This window comes from Parasteatoda tepidariorum, chromosome 1 (assembly GCF_982258835.1).
Source record: "Parasteatoda tepidariorum strain Cologne lab strain chromosome 1, Ptep-v5.0, whole genome shotgun sequence".
Classification (NCBI taxonomy): domain Eukaryota; kingdom Metazoa; phylum Arthropoda; class Arachnida; order Araneae; family Theridiidae; genus Parasteatoda; species Parasteatoda tepidariorum.
In genome coordinates, this window is record NC_141755.1 from 132530550 (window position 1) to 132549100 (window position 18551).

Genomic DNA, 18551 nt, shown 5'->3' on the forward strand with positions numbered 1-18551 from the left:
AAATTCATCCTCTGATTTTGTAATTTACCTAGATATCAATGATGGATAACAGTTTCTCTTAATAAATGCAAATAAGTGCAATTTAAATTTTTTTGTCATTTTAGTTCATATTTGTAAAGGGACATCTCTGTCTGTGCCTATCTTTCCTTATTTCATAACCATAAATTATTAAGGTAGTGAATATAATATTTTTTACTTATTTTCACCTAAATTCATATGAATATGAAATATATGAAAAATATGTTTAATAAAAATTCTGCGTCAAAAATTTAAGCTAATTTTTGTGTTTAAAACTACAAAATTTGTACCCAAACCTTAGGCATTAGTAGCAATCATTCCAGTAACTTTGGTTGTCTGCAAACGGTAAGACCCATCTTGATTAAAGGCAATATTTGATTGACGAAAACTTAAATGAACCGGGAAAAATGTAAGAGAACAACTAATTTTTTTTAAAAAAAAAAAAAATCTAAAAAATAGTATTGAAAATAATTAATTTACAATAAAAAGAATTTTCACAGCGCACTCGAAATTTTTCTTAGTCCAAGCATCTAAAAAAAAGTTACGACCCATAATGTTTTCAACCTATTTTTGACCGAACACCACGGCATTGAATTTTTCACCAAACATTAACTCAGAGTCTCCAAATATTAACTCAAGTTTTGTTGGCTCAGCTGATAGAAGAAAAGAGAAAGGTTTAGATTAAACACTACCAATTTTTTTTCTCTATTGAATCGACTTCTACTTTTCGATACGCAAATTCCTTATAACATATTTAGAAAGTTTTTTCTAAATAATTAGTTTTGTGGACCTCAATTTCAGTAAAAAAAAAAATTACAGGCATTTGTATGAATTATAAAAAGTCTCAATATAATCAAGTGTTCAAACATTTTAAAATTTCATGTTTATTCACTGGTAGGATCTGTCCAATCACTTCATTATCTTACTACTTATTATTTGAACCACCAAGACTTTGAAATAATAATTTATAAATTTCAAATATGTTGACACTTTCATTTTCCAAAAATTACATAGTTGAAAAATATTATGATTTTTTTTAAAAATATAAGCTGTTCTTAATTGTTCATTCAATGGTTGGTTTACCCTACCACAAGTTTGAATTTTGCCTCCACACGTTAACCCTTGAAAATAAATCATTGACCCACCAAAAATTGCTTGTTAATAAACTTTAGAAGATAAGTATCATTCACCCAATCGTGGGAAATCAATAATCCAGCTAAAAGTTTCGTTAACCCTCTCTCCCTTAAGAATTATAACAATAAAAAATTGTGTCAAAATTGTGAAATTGACAAACAATCTTTAAACATACGAATTCCCATGTCAGAAAAATTTAAAAAAAAGAGTAAAAATTGCTAAAAATATGTTTTAGATCATTAATAAGCATAAAAAAATGAAATGTGGACTATCTGAAATATTTTCAATAGCAAGGACGGTGGGTGAAATTTTATAATTCTTGCAACTAATATGTTAGGACACATACAAATCATATGCTTAGCCAAGATAAAATAAAAATATGCTTAGCCAAGATAAAATACTTTTCAACCAATATAATTTTTTTTCAAAAAATTATGTCGGGATCTAAGAACTAGCCAGTATTATCATTAGCATATGAAAAAAAAAAATTTAAATAAGGAGATTTTAAGGTCCTATGCAAGTATTGCTCATAACTCTTCTCCCCTCTCCCTCTTTGAAGCCGTGGCGACTCATGGGATAGAGCGTTCGCCTCCCAACTGATCTGATGGACTGTGTTTGATTCTGAGTGACAGCTGGTCGATGCGAATTCCGCACCCGGCTCACACCGACTGCAGTGCTGTACTGTGGGCCAGAAGACTATGATCTTTGACCAAAAGTAAAAAATTAATTTTTCCACTAAAATATGCGTAGGCAGTTTTAATATATCCCAAATTGAGTATTCATAATCATTCCAAACATTATAATTTACTTTTTTCACCGACGAGAGTACAATGTAATGAAAAATATGTTAAAAAAATTGTTTTAAATTTATCTTTTAAATTATTATTTCAGAAATATTTATAGAAATTTCACCTTACTGTTACATGTTTATCAGAGTAATTAGTGTTAAATTATAGTAAAATTTTTCAGTTTGTTCGATTAGTTAATATTCTTCACAAACTTATAGTTTATATTTGACATTTTGCAATGCTTGAATGAGTTTTGAAAATTAATTTCAAAAAGTTCCACGAGGTAATTGGCTAAATTTTTTTGTTGTCTTTTTTGATGTTTCTTCTTTCTAAAAAACATGCCCCATTTTGCCCGTATTGCAAAGGTGGACTAAATGTACCAAAAAACAAAAATTATGTTTTTTTCTCTCATGTTTTTGCGTTATTTTGTAATTCGCGTTTTTTTCTAATATTACGTTGAAAATATAATTTGCTTTTCATTTTTAATATAAAATTACGAAAATTATTATATTTTCATTGCTATATTCAATTATTTAAACATACTACATTATTATTTTATTTTTGCTCGCCATATTTCAGCCACCATTTTTTTTGGGGGTGAGGGGTATTTTTAGTCTATTTCAAAATTTCAACTATGAATTCAATTTACCTGCCCTAATCCCTAAATACAAATTTTATTGAAATACTAATTTTGGCCTTGAAACCTTGGAGGCTGGCCAAGATTACAGCTACCTCCCCCCAGATTTCAAGCGTCAAAAATCCAAGTATGTAAAAAAGAAATGCATGTTTATTCAGAAAAGTACGTTTTAGTGTTTGATTTCGTAACTTAATTGTTACACTAATTAATTAGCGTACTTGGTTACACCCATTAAGATTGGAACTCATAATGGGTAACTTCATCTGATGGAACCATTAAGATTGTTTTCTTGGTTTTCCTCTTCATGTAACGCAAATGCGAGTACCTCCAAAAGCTCCCTTACGAATGTAAATTTCTCCTAATATTTGATCTATGAAATCCTTTGTCTTCCGTATTGTGATCAAAATTTCAAGGTTACGGAGTTGAACATTAGTAGTCGTAAACCCTAAATTGGGTCGACTGTTCAACGACTGTTATAAAATAAATTAAAATAGCCCTCCACCCTCTTGTAAGTAACAATAAGCAAATCATAAGCCATTTACCCTCCTTGGTGTTTTTGTATTATTTGACGGATCAAAAATAAAATATTTTGTTTTGCAAATAATGCAAGAGTTTTTATTATACATTGTTAAAAGATTATTTACATCGTTAATAAATGTATGAATTGAAATACATCGTTAATAGATGTATTTCAATGATACCGCATAAAATTGTGCCAACGATGAATTGTGCTGACGATGAAATTATCACCACGACAAATTTTGCCCACAAAGGATTGTGTTTTTGATGAATTGTGCACACGACGAACTTTCGCTTCAAGGAATTGACGCGCGGCATCCCGTTTTGTTTATTGTACTAAGTCGTCAGCCCACACTTCCTCACCAGAAATTTTCTTTTCTCAATCCGTCTGTAAAGAGAAAACAAAAACTGGTTTTAGCTATTTTTAGACCATAAAACCACAATTTAATTTTGCCCCTAAATATTATTCTGAAAAGCTTTAAAATGAGGAAATTCTTCTTCTAAAGAGCTTTAAAAATTCGAAGCCATTTTTCAGTATTAACTAACACAAGGCCCGATATCGGACCTTAATATTGACCCATAATATTTTAATTGGACCACGCATTATATAACCGGGTAATAGTGTACCCTACCAGAGGAAATAATTATAGACCTCATAGGGGGTACACAATGTGGCTCTTTAATTTCCTATGTATGTATAAATATAATAGTGTGTTGAATAGCGTTTAAATGAAATTCGAAGTAAATATTCTGTATAAAAATATGGTCCTATGTCTCCCTCTAATATTAACCTATAATATTCAAATTGGACCATCTATTATATTACTGGGTAATAGTGTACTCTACCAGAGGAAATAATAATAGACCTCATAGGGGGTACACAATGTGTCTCTTTAATTTCCTATGTATGTATAATTATAATTGTGTGTTGAATAGCGTTTAAATAAAGAAATTCGAAGTAAATATTCTGTATAAAAATATGCTCCTATATCTCCCTCTAATATTAACCTATAACAAGGTGGTCACCCACCTGAAAAACCTTGAAAACCTGGAATTATCAGGGAATTTATTTATACTGGAAAAAACCTGGAAATATCAGGGAAATTTGGATAGAAACCTGGAAAAATCAGGGAATTTTAACGAAAAGCTGGAAATTTTTTCTTTAATATTTTTTTTAATTTCACTAATTTAAATTATTTACTAATATTCTTAATTTAAATTATATCATCCATTATACCCACTTTTTTAAACGGAAATATATCGCCAAACAGTTGATATATCATCAACTTAGTGATACTTAGCTTTCATCAAAATTTGCTCCATTACAGCTCTGTTAAACTAGAATGCCATATAAAATTCTCCCACGGTTGCTAAACAAATGTAGAAGTCTTTGACCGCTATGGGACTGTGCAATTTAGGAAAGATTCTGGTGGAGGTGGAAAAAGAGGTTAGGATGTTAGCTTCTGTTTTTAAATTCTGTCCGTGGGCTGAATCCATTTGTGGCTCAAGTTTGTTCGATGTTTTGGTGGTAATTTTTTTTTCTATTTTGACAAAATGTTTTTGTATTTTTAACTTTATAAAATTCTCCAAAGATTAATTGGTTATAATTTAATAATAATAGATTTTATATCGCACTTTTTTTCTGAAAGCTTTTCTCCCATTCAAACCAACCAATCACACATTTTTTTACAATCGCTAACAGCAATATTTGCCGACAAATCATTACAATTGTTGCATTAATGCTAATTTTTTCTATTTCATTTTAACCTTTTATAACATATTTTAATTTTAAAAAAGGTTTTTTTAAGAACTTACTATATATTATTTAATTTTATTCTTTTGTTGATCAATATATGATTTTTGATTCAAAATTTTGTACCAAAACATTAAAAAAATAAATAAAAAAATCTTGCCAAACTGTCAAAATAAATTATTTTTTTCAAGATGATATGTTAAAATAATAACATTTTGAATAGAATATTTAATAGTATAAACACTTTTCTTGTACACATCCTATACTTTATAAGAAAAAAGAAACAAAAACCTGGAAATTTTAAGATTTTTATCTGGAAAACCTGGAAAAATCAGTGAAATTTGAAATCTGATTTGAGTGGCCACCCTGTATAATATTCAAATTGAACCACATATTATATTACCAGGTAATAGTGTACTCTACCAGAGGTAATAATTATAGACCTCCTAGGGGGTACACAATGTGGCTCTTTAATTTCCTATGTATGTATAAATATAATAGTGTGTTGAATGGCGTTTAAATGAAGAAATTCGAAGTAAATATTCTGTATAAAAAATATGGTCCTATATCTCCCTCTAATATTAACCTATGATATTTAAATTGGACCACGTATTATATTACCGGGTAATAGTGTACCCTACCTGAGGAAATGATTATAGACCTCATAGAGGGTACACAATGTGCCCCTGTTGTTTACTATGTATGTCTAAAATAGTCTTCTGAAAAGCTTTAATAATAATAATAAAATCAATCCTCCTAAACTCTTTATTTCAAAATTAAACAAAATCAAAAACTTAATAGGTAATTTTTAAGGAAGCAAAAATTTAGAAAACTAAGGTAAATGAAGGAAACAAAAATATTTATTTGAAAACAATAACTTTATAACTTATATCAATTTCATGCTGACAACCAAGCCAATATGAAAAATAATGTGGGCAAACTGGATCCAGCCATGTGATTTTCCAGCTAATAAAAATCTATGGACAACAATGGAAAACTACGACACCATCATTAAATTTTTATATATAGTAAGAAATGAATTAATAATAGTAAAAATTAAAAGCAGTTTAAAATAAGGTTTTATAAACCTATTTTCTGCAAATCAATTTTAATCATCTTTAAAATAATGCTATTATCTGAAGGAAGCAGTTGTTTTTAATTGAATTATTTCAGAGACATTTTAAATTTCTTTTACTATAACAATAAAGCATATAAATAATAGAATCAATGCAGCAATAAGATTTGTGAAGTCCACGAATTCTGAAGTCTATATTTTAATAGATAGCTCAAAATTAAATTTAATTCGATTTTTTTTTCGATCTAAACTAAGCTAAATTTCTTGAGGAGATAGTATTTTTACTTCTTTTATTCTATTCCTACTATTAGTTTACACTCTCCTTATATCTTGTTCAAATTTTCAATCGTTAATACAGTACAGAACCCGTTATCCGGAAATCAGAAGGCCGGAAAACCAAAAAACCGGAGCGAAGTTCGATAAATTTTCCTGCCATTTAAAAAAATTTTTTTTTTCCCTCAGGGTTTAACAATAAAAAAACGGCTTTTTGTAGCATTTCAGAAAACCGGAAAAATCAGTTATCCGGAATAGTGATGGATGTTCGTTTCGGATAATCGGTTCCCTACTGTACTTTTTATTCATCCACTCTCAAGTTCTAATACATTTTTTACCAACTTGTAGTGGATGACAGTTCATGTTAATACAGTTTTTTTTTTCAAATATTAATTCATTCATTAAATATGAGAGAAAGACGAAATATAATTTTCAACATAAAATCGAGTTGACATGCTTTATATACTAGTGAATTGGCATTAAAATTTTTGTAGTGGTAGACGCTACAATACTCGCCAACCAGAATTATAATGAACGGATTTCGATGAACGGATTCGATGACAACAGAATTCGATGAACGGATACCACTAGATGATTCATTGCTTTTTTGTGAGAGGCCTTGAGAGATGTATTAAGATCACCGTAATTTTAAGTACTGATCGGTAGAGCTGTATTAAGTTAACGGTAGTGGTCTCTCTTGGGTTGCCTTTATCAGTCGAGTGAATACGTTGTGTGTGATCGAAACTGAGTAGCAACAGCGCGAGAAGGTGGATAATGTCACAAGTAGCAAGTCAACTTTTCAAAGTGGACCATCCATCGAGGTAGGCATGTTCAAATAGAAGTGGGAGTTTCTGTCAAAGCAGGCATGCTCACATCAAGTCCAAAAGTCACCAATGTGGGGATATAACTATCAACATTGTCAACCATCATCTATGAAAAGGTACCCCAACGTAGAATCAAGTTAACATGTTTTATATACAAGTAGATTTTCCTGAGGATGAAGAGCTACAGCTGAAATTATAAAAGAAAATAAATTAAACTTTACAATAAAAAACAAATTTAAAACTATTTAGCATTGAATATCTATTTAAAACCTATATTATTTAATTTGAAAATGTTTTTAAAAAATTGTAATATCCTTTAAGAATTCGAAGGTTCGAACCCCACCGGCCGAGGACTCCCCGTGTAGTAAAGTGACTGAGGCACGTTAAATCTGCCAAGTCGCAAAAGTCCTCCATGTTCCCATAACAAATCAATACCTCTGGGGGTACTGGATGGGAGATCGATCGTTCTCTGATTCAGGTCAAAATTACGATCAGTGGAGGAAAGAATGGATGTATGATAGGGTCCATCCTTTAAACGGGTGTGGCAGAAGTCGATTTCGGGGCCATAGATAGAGCCACTAGAAAACAAGAACAATCGCACCCCCTCTGCCTAAACGGGCAATAAGTCAATAACATATCATGGAAAGTCAACAAAAAAAGAGGCGAAAAGTGTTAAATAAACAAATGCTTTTTTAAAAAGTCATTTAATGTATAAGTACGCCAATGCTAAAAGATACTTTGAGAATCTATCAATTCGTGGTTGACACAAACATGCAGAAAGGGAATTCTTTAACAATTCACATATTCCAAAATAGTAATATCAAATATATTTTGCTCCCCCCAAATATTTTTACACAACATTCTTTAAAAGTCAGTATGTAGTAAGTCAGTAAAGGTCTTAATTTCTATATATATAGATCATTTTATTCACGTTGAAATATTGAAAAAGAAATAAATAAAAGAAATAGAAAAAAATAAATAATTAAAAAAATTTAGAAATTAAACTTAGACCGGGATAGGACACCTGACCCCTCGGACTCCTCATTTTTTCGCTAACCAACCCGCGACACTTCTAACCACGCCCCGTCTCACACGCTGGTTCCACGAATATTAAGCCTAAAGAACTTTCCTGCTGTTATTTATCGGAACCTATTATAGGCCCCCTAATTTGTGTATAAAAACTTCCTTGGTATGGTTGTTTAGTTTTTTGAACTACAATTTCTGGCTACGTTTGAAAATTATAAGTTAGTATTAAATGGTGTTGATTCGTATGCGTAGCGTCGGAGCCGAAACTTATCCGCTCGTAAAGAAAATTTCGAGACATGTTTTAGTAAATAACAAGAATTTAAAAATAAAAAATAAAGAAAACTATATTGAAAATTTTTTTAAGAATTAACTTAAGAAAATTTTTTTAAGAAATATTTTTAAGAATTTAGTTTCTATAGCTGAAAAAAAGAAAGTAAATTTTTCCTCTGACATACTTATTATTTAAAACATATTTGAAATATTTATGTTCAATATTCAACACAGATAATTAAAAAATGTTGTTTTAAAATTTTTTTTTCTTTTTCTGAAGCTATTTTCATTATTTTTTTTTAATTATTACTGAAGGATTGTTAAAATCTATCTTATAGAGTTATGCATTTCAGAAATATTTTTCTAAATTTTTATTACTTGAAATTATGTGACTTGTAAGTCACATAAATCAAATTTATTTGTACTTTAATTATTTCCCAAATGAGATTAAAAAGTAAACATAGTCTCATTTTCAAAAATTTTAATTAAAATTTGTAATTTTCTAATAGCTGAAATTGACCACAATAAATTGACATGCCTCCTAAGTAAACTTCTTTTGCCTCTTAAATGTCACTTGTTTTTTCATGAAACCCCATTCACTCATGTTCATGTTTTTTTTTTTTTTTTAATTGTGATAAAAACTTTAAATATAAGTCGGAATGGTATTTATTTGTTCAAAGATATTAAGTTATTTTGGTTTAATTTCTAGGTTCATTTATTACAGTAGTGTGATCGTGATCTCAATCTTTGATTCTAAATTGAGGATTAATTTTGTTCCTGGATTAAATTCAAATACAATATTGAACTTCTCTTTAAATTTGTTTTAATTCTACGTATAAAATTTTGATAGTAATATTTTTTGGAATCTTTTGTGTTTGGCATATTTGTGTATATACACAACACTTGAAAGAAACTTTTTTTCAGTTTTTTTATCTCCCCAAATTTAACATTTATATCAAATTTGTTATTTTTCAAAGTGTAGTTTTTTGTTAAAGTTTTTATTTTGCATTTTAGGAAAAATTTTGGAAATAACAAAATTTTATCATAAGCATTACTAACATCCCTCCCCCCTTATCAGCAAAAATATTCAAATCACTTAACCCCCTCCCACTGTTAAGTTCTTACTTGATATTTGAACTACCCTGTATCAACCCTATTTTGCCTTTGAACTGTTTTCTTTAAATTTATCTAAATATTTCATACACTTAAAAACTAAAAATATTTTTCAAAACAAATTATTTTTAGTTTTATTTTTAGTATTTGTACTTATATTTTTTGAAATAGTTTTATCACATTTAAATTGTTTATTCACTTTTTTTTAATACAAAATTGCTATTATAATTGTAAGGTACGTATTTAAATATGGAGAAAAAAAGTTTTTTTTTTAAAAAGTTTTTTTTTAGAAGTTACGTATTGAGTTGATTTAGAATCTAAGCTTAACTTGAAATTAAAGATGTGAAAACTTATTTGCACTTTATAAAAATTGTTTTCTCCTATACAATATTATCTTTATTTTCATGAGAAATGAATGTCAATTATTCAATCCAGATATTATGCATTTGCATTACCTTTAAAGAAATACTTTATATCTTTAACAAAAATGTGAGCTGAATAGACAACTGTTTAGCTTTAATCATTGGTTGCTACATTTTTATTAAATCGCTTTTGTATGTATTTGGCTGGAATCATGAAAACTTTCGGCCTATCTTTGATGATCTAGAGGACTAAAAGTTTAGCTGCAACTGTTTTATAACCGTCGTTAAACAGCCAACCCTATTTTTGGGTTTAAGACTACTTATCTTCAACTCCATAGTCTTGTAATTTTGAACTCAATCCAGAAGACAAGAGAACTCCTGGATTAAGTATTGGGAGAAATTTTGCCTTCGTGGAGGGCTTTTTGATGGAAATATAACACGCATTAGCGTTAGATGGAGAGGAAAACCTCGAAAACTTCCACGGTTAGCCTGACGGCAAGGAGACTCTAAACCACGATACGTCTATCACTGGGGATATTTTGCGCCAGCACTCTTGTCGGTGCAACCAGAATCGGAATTCGTATCGACGATCCATCTCTGGGATTCGAACCCGGTTCACATCATTTTAAGGCAAAAGCTCTATCCCTTGAGCCATCACGGATTAGCTGGACCTGTTTGCCGAATGACAAAGTTTCTATCATTTTTTCTGATTGCTAGAAGTAGCTTTTATCGTCAATCGAAATTTCAACAACTTTCCGATTAGCCAGAGCATTCAAATCTTGACTAGAGCTTTATTCAAAAAAGACAATACATGTTTTAATAGCTTCCTGAAAGCGATAGGAAAATATCATTACAATTATATTCCCTACAAAATTTCTTACCAAACAAAATTGCGACTACTTTTCGTATAGTTAGAGTGTTTAAATTTCAAATGGTGTTTTGATCTTGGCTACAACAAATTACTTTTGTCTTCTAAAAATTCTAAGCTGAACTTTGTTTCAATTTTTAATTCCAATTGAAAATGTGACCACTTTCTGGCGTAAACTTAGACAATAACAAAAAGGAAAGTAATAAAATGAAAAACTTCTTTAAAACGTTTTATCAAATTAAAAAAAAAAGGAGAAAATAATCTTATCTGCAACGGCTACTAATACCGACCGTCTTTCAAACGTATTTATCGTTTTACTTACCTTTATAGTTTTTTTTATGACAAACATGGAATTATTTCTACTTTATTGTCTACTTCTACTTAAAAAACATTGTTTTTAAAATTTTAATTTTATTTATGTTAAATTCATTTTTTGTGTGTCCAAGCAAAGTATATTTGTCTAAAAATGCTGCTATATATTTTTAAATATTGTTTCTGTTGTTGTACTCAAATTTCAAACATCAATTCTTTACTTTTCCTATCTGCATCATTGATGTTTTTTCTCAAATATATATATATATATAATGTGTGTGTGTCATGAGTTGTGGATTCGTAGCCCTTATTGTGCCAGAACTGTTTCCAAATCTGAAATATTTTCCGTAAAGATTTTGACTTCTTTTTTTTTCATGAAACAAAGAAATTGATGAATCTGTCTCCAACATGTGAAATCTAGCTTGATTGTTAAAGGCAAGAGGAAGTGTGAAAGATTGTTTACTTTTGCGTATTAAACTATCAAGCTAATAAAAAAATAGAACCAATTGAAAAATATTATAACCGTTAAAAACATTAATTTAATGCCAAAAATGAAATATTTTTTTCTCTCTAGTTTAACCATGATTGAAAATCAAAATATAATTTATATATATTTTTAGACTAATATGTGATTTTGAATGTCGAAATCTAAATTTTAAATAATTTTATTCCAGAAAAATGCATGAACTTTTAAATTTTTTTCTCAAGTTTTTTCGATATTGTGGATTCTTTTATTTAAAATTCTTTACCAAAACATTTTGATTAATATTACTGATATACATAAATAGAACATTAATTTATTGGATAAAAATTATCTTTTTGTTAAGAGGAAAATTTTAAAAATCCATTTCGTTATAACTATCGATTACCTAGCTATCGGTAAATCGATGGCAATAACTAGGCTAACATTACTTTATTTTCTATACCAAAATGCTATTTAGATTTGTCTACAGAAATCAGTGTATCTCATAGCAGGGTTGGCAAGATTTTGCCGCAGGTGGAAAAAACCATGGTAAATACTGGTAAAAACCGTCCTGGCAAAAACAGGTTTTTGCCAAGCAAATTGGCAAAAACCTATATTTTCCAAGATGAGAGGACAAAAACACATTTTTGTGACAAAATTATTCCTAAAATTGAAATATATACTATAAATATGAATAATTACAAAAAAATTAACAAAATTTTTATTCCATAATGAAATCATAATGTAATAATACACCATTTTAGTAGTTTAAAGCATTATTGATTGGAAAATTTGCAATTATTTTCTTTTTCCAGTGAAATGAACTTATTTTAAATTAATATAACTATAATTTAAAGCATAAAATATCTATCAAGATGTGTAGTTAATTATTGTACAAATAATACTTTTTTATAATAAATAATAATAATATTATACAAATAATAATATTTATTCATTTGTAAAAAAAACATTTATTTAAGGATTCTAAAATGAAAAGAGGTCAAAAACTTTCAATCTTTTAAAAATTATTGCCTTTATATTAATTATTAATATGTTAAAAATAATTTTTTCATGTATTGTATCAAAATTATTATTCCTTAGGATTGACTTAAATTTGTTTCAAGTATTTTGTAATAATATTTAATCAGCAATTTAGATAATTTGGTTTTTGCCGGTTCTTACAATTTTTGCCGGTTTTTACCAGGTTTTTGCCACTGTCCTGGCAAAAACTCCAACCCTGTCTCATAGAAAGGTGATTTGATTCTGCAACAAAAAATAGTTTAAGAATGTTATGGACAGAATACAAAACTGTGGTTTTATAAATTTACTTGATTTAATAACCATTGAACTTTTAAATTACTTAAAGAATCCTTTTTAGGATTATTATTTTTTTTTTAGTTTTATAAATTTCGAATTATTTGAAATATAATTTTATTTGGTTACTTATATCGAAACGTTAAAGCTAAGTTCATGTTTTCATCATTGTTATAAATATTAAGCTTCTTAAATAAATATCAACTGAAAAATTTAGAAATTAAGAACACACACAGATGTTAAAACACTTAGTTTACACAGATATAACGCACCCCCTCTGCCTAAATGGCAGATATACAGATTACACAACCCGCTAATTCGAAGAGTTGCTGAAAAATGTTAATTTTATTTTTCATTAATAAATGTTCAGTTGAAGATCGGCTAATTGTTCCACGTGAACTTATTATTATCACATCAGAAATCTCAAAACGGCGTTTGTGAATTTTACTCTTTGTTTTTTTAATGATAAGCTATGTTTTATATTTGTTTCTTTAATACCAATTTAAAGCTTTAAATGAACTTTGTTATTTATTTCTAATGTTCTTTTTCAGCTAATGTCTTTTTTTTATAATAAGTTACGTATATATTAGGTACCAACTTGATTTTTCCTTACCGTCAATTTCACACCCTTTTTTACTATTTTTCCATTTAGTTTTAAAGTAAATATTTGTTGAATGTCTTACATTATTATAAAACATTAGAAAAGTGTTCCTGAATTTAATGAATGTTTTCGTTGAAGTAATTACATTCTATTGATAACTAGATTCAGAAATGAGATAAAAATGTAAATTGAGTCTAGTATTACAATCAGTTTATTTTTTAGATATGATTTAATACATGAATTTGTTATAGATGTACTATACGAATATGCAAATTAATATTTTTATAATACCAATGACGATTAAGATGTGCTAAACATAGAATTTTTTTAACAGAAGAGTTTGTAATTTTTAATTGCTGCCATTGTAATTTAAAACTAAAACTAATTTTTAATACTTTCTCTTCTCTGAGTACCCTGGGATTATCATGGCGTCCATTTTCGCCAAAACCGATATTATCACCAAAAGGTAGCTGCCGTGACAATAAACCAAATTTTATCATATTTTCTGTGTATAATCATTGACTACGCGAGTTAGTTTTGAAAGTTAAGTGAGGAAAAATAGAGGTTTTTATTTTGTTCTGATTCTTTTTATAACACTTCTTTATTGCGTATTTTTACACTTACAGTTTTTTATTATTTTATAAATTTCATGAGTTTAGAATATTTGGAAATTACTTTCCATTACGATGGCACTAAATGACTTGCGCATTCCCGCTGACAGGTAGACGGGATATAATCCCCAAGCACCTTTTTCATTTTCATTTTAAGCTAATTAAATTCAATCTAAGCTTTATAAATTTAAAATAAACATATAGCACATTATTGTTAAAAGTGATTGTAGTTTACTTAAAATTTGTCTTCATTAGTTAGATCTAAAATTAGATTGCGTGTCTGATATTATAAATATCCTTTTTTTTCCTGTAACTAATACCAAAATAAAATAATACCTCACCATCTTCAGGGTGATACACCTAGAGTTAAAAGCTCCATTTTAACCTTTTGATATTTAAAAATAAAATAAAATTTTTGAAAGAGCTGTTCAAAGTTTCAACAAATCCAGATCGACAATTGAAAAAAAATTTCTTTATTTAATTAAGCGAACATGAAATGATTAGAATGGAGCTCTTTATCTCGCAATCAATTAAAAAAAGTACAACTTGAATTGTAATTTTGTTCACTTCACATGGAAAATTTAATTTGTTTAATTTGTGTTTTTTATTAAACTGTGTGAACTTTGTCTTTATTAATTCTTTTTCAACAATGATTTTATTATTGTTTCCAGGCTACAGAGATGTAGCAGATTATGTCCTTTTATGTTTTTGAAAATATAAAAATAGTCCAGAGTGGGCCAAAGCCAACAATTGAGGATTTTGCCAGGGGAACTAATTCCTTGACCTTGCAGACAAGAACAGCAAGTAGCACATCGTTATGGGCAGGGCCAGAAATAGATAAGTACATTTTCAGATTATTCTTTAGAAATTTTTGTATCATTGCTTCCCTTGTTGTTTGTATCAATGCTTCCCTTGTTGTTCTAATCCCCAAGAGGTCTATCCCAATTAAACGAAATCCATAAGTCTAAAAATGTCCACAAAATTTAAAAACGGATGACGTTTTGAAAAAACCTCGTTGATCTCAAAATCGATACAGTTTAGAATATGTTCGGGCAAAGCCTGAGCAGTCCTACATTTAGTGCAAAGTCCGAAAGTCTTTCGCCCCCAAACATACGAGAGACACCTTAAATGACCACTGGCAAAGGACGTTTTCTGAAATACCAGCTATGCAGAGGAGAAACCCTCCAGAGGTTCTTATACATTTTTTTTACACTCTGCAAAGACCTCATTGAAAGTGGAAAGCATATCTGGTCGTATAGGTTCCAAAAAAGCATCTTTAGCCAGGCATAAGTTTGCACTATTTTGGTGGCATAACCCTTAACATTAAAAGTTTAATTTTTGAATAAAATTATTATAATATGAATAAACTTATTATAATTATTAAAAATATTACATTTATAATCAGTAGTTTGTTGTTTGTATTTATATGAAAGAAAAAAAAATCAGTGGCGTATTGAAATGAATGAGTGGTAGTAAAGTGACACTTTTTTTAAAGTGTAAAAAGTAGACACGATAGTAAAAGTTTTACATTTTGAATAGAAAGATAATATTTTCCGACTGAAAGTTAAATAACATCTTAATCTGTTATGCATTTTCAATTTTCAAGCATTGTGTTACCTCTTACAATCTTTTAATCTTATACATTCTTGTGTTTTATTTTCTCCTACCATGAATTTTAAATTAAATCTAAATTTACGCTCGCGCTTAGGGCAATTTATGTAGTATTTATTGTCTAAATAGTTTTTTTTTAAAAGTAATTGCGAAAATTGAGTAACTCCATCTCATCATTCAAGAGGAAGTGGAATTTTTCAGGAGATGAGGAGGAAAAAGGTTCAGAACCCCCTCTACTCTGATTGAAACCAAATAAAAAATTAAAAAAAGCGATGCGTATTGCACCTACACAAATTAAATTTCTTTAAAATTTTTTGTCTCCGAGCTGCAAATACTTCACTTCCAAACTTATCCATAGCTTGATAAATGCTCAGAAAATCCTATTCTTTCAAGTGATACTTTTTTATTATTAATACATTTGATTAGAATGCAAAAGCTACCGAATTTTGGGCCAAATTTTCAATCTAAAAACTAGAGTTTGATCGACTGCAAAATATCGAATTTTAATAATGAAAGAAAAATAATTAAGTACAGAAAAATATATTTCAAAACAAAATTTTGCAATGGATATTTATATTCTAAGCTGGAAATTTTTTCTGTATTTTCTGTTGCCTTCATTTGTAACTGCATCTATGATAAGATTATAAGCAATTTTAAACGTCCATATACTTCTGAGTGGTATTTTAAAATGATAAAGCTGGAATATTGTAGGCATATGTTCTGGGGATTTTAAAAGGGGTTTAGGGAGAAGGTACGAAGCATTAACAAAAAGGGAGTTCCGAATCATGTGTTAGAAACCCTAATTGTAATAACTTATTGTGAAACAAAGAAAAAGGGGAATTTTTTTCCAGCCCTTAATGAACCGCCATTTAAATGGCACTTTTATTTTTAGGGTGTCTACAATCTCTTTATTATGAATTATATTCAATTAAAATACTTAATAAAAGGGCCCCAATTTTTTTAAAAATGAATGTGGCTTTATTCATTAGTAGTACTAAACATCTATTCCTCATTTGAATAAAAGTTATCTTTTTGTAGCAGCGTTTCACAATAAGCTCCTACAATGACATCACGCAACTCGTAGAACGATTTTGCCACAGTTCAAAATAGTGTTTTTCTTAAAGTTTTTAACTTACAAATTTCGAAGCTCTGAATTTATTTAAAGATAAAGCACACTTCTATCATTTAACTGTCAAAGCCTTTTTGTGGTTCAGTGGTTGCGGACATGCTGAGATTGTGGTGCCCTACGAGTGTGATGCCTTATTTTTTCTATTCAAAACAAGCTCAGAAAGTTGTAGTTTCGTTTCGAGTCTATATCGATTAAAGCAGGGGTGCCAACAATTACAATTTATCCGCAATCATTACGCTTTCATTGTCAAAATTACTACTTACTTTCAAATAATAAAATTTATACTTTTTAAGAATTTCCGTAATAAGCAGTTTAAAGTAAGCTTATTTTCCTCTCCGTTACAAAGAGTTATGAAATTTTTATGGTCTGCAACTAATCTGAGATTTTTTTCTACTCCTCAAACAATTCTACAAGTAAGACAAAACAATATTTTGATAGAAACATATAAAAAAGGGAAAGAAACTTTATTTATATTTCCTTCCAATAAGCTAAACTTCTCTCCTTATGGAAGAACATATTAGAAGGATAACTAAAACTGATGCTGGATCATAAATTTTTTAAGGTTCAAGTGCAACATGACAAAAAACCGTGAAGGCTAGTTTTTAATGAACTAAGACCTTGAAAATTCATTCCATTTCATTTTACCATCTTATAAAGTTTCAACTTTGCATAATTTTTTAAATAGTTTCTTTTTTATCTAAATGTTATTTTTTGTTTAATAGTAAATTCATGCATAATTTTATTAAAATTTTATACCTTTATCATATTAGGTTGTATATACACCTTAAAATTGCTCTAATTTATATTCCGTTTATATTTTGGTGCTCTGATGTCTGATAGCTAAATTGGCAAGTTGGCACCTCTGCAAAAGTCAGCATTTTAAAATATAAGACTTTAGAGTAAAGTCTGTATTAGAATAGTAAAAAGGTAGTGAAAAATCTCGAAATATCGGAGGTGGAATAAAATGTTTAAATTTAAAAAACCAGAGTTGCGTCAAAAATAAACCATCACTGTTTTATGTTAGATGAAGCTATTTGGTGAGAAAGGTTTTTTACCGAAAGTTCCTCTATACTTATGCTAAAATGAATAACATTAACAAACCCATCTATCATATGTTTAAAAATAGTTACTTTTTTCAACAAAAAAAAAGGGAAAAGTTCTTACAAAAGTACAACCAGAACGTGAGGGTTGAGAAGTTGAGGCACACAATTGTGTGTTATTTTTCATCTGCAAATTCTTTCCATTTTCCCCTACAGATAGGAACCTCAAAATTGAAAGCTCTCTTGCTACTTGAAAAAAATTTGGTTTAAACGCAATTTCATTTTCTGACCTCTTGGGTGCGTAATGCCGTTTGAGTTTGGTGCTGTGTAGTTGCTTTTAAATCTTTTGATTGTAAGGTCTGAATTAAATTTGATCCCAAGTAAATTCACATCGATTTCATGTAATTTAAATGGTGTTCACGAAGGCTTGACTGCTTTCCTGTTGAAAGTTTTAAAATATTCACTGTAAAACATTCGAACTGTCTCATGTATGCTTTGTGACACAAAAACTATAGAAATCACTAAATTAAAGCCTTCAAGACTTCACTTCAATCATTAAATTAAAGCCTTCAAGAAAATAACTTCCGATATCAAAGCTAAACTTTAGTTCAACATGTTAACCACTGCTGCAATGGACATTGTGAACTATTGCATAATTGCTGTAATTGGCATGACGACATTTTCGACATGCAAATTGCTTGAGGTGTGACTATATAATTTATAACTATGAAGAAGATAGTCTGCATTGTCAAACTAGTTGAATAAAGATTTTATCCAAGTTAGATAACTTATCCTGATAAGTAGATAATA

At 28.9% G+C, this 18551-nt stretch overlaps 1 long non-coding RNA gene across 1 annotated transcript in view; it reads left to right on the plus strand.

Annotated features, from left to right (window-relative positions):
- Nucleotides 1-17705, plus strand: part of LOC147816989 (uncharacterized) — a 31078-nt gene extending 13373 nt beyond the window's left edge. Inside the window, exon 2 of the long non-coding RNA XR_015429755.1 lies at nucleotides 14633-17705. This is a non-coding gene — a long non-coding RNA (uncharacterized LOC147816989). The remainder of the gene's footprint in view (nucleotides 1-14632) is intronic.
- The last annotated feature ends 846 nt before the right edge of the window (nucleotides 17706-18551 follow it).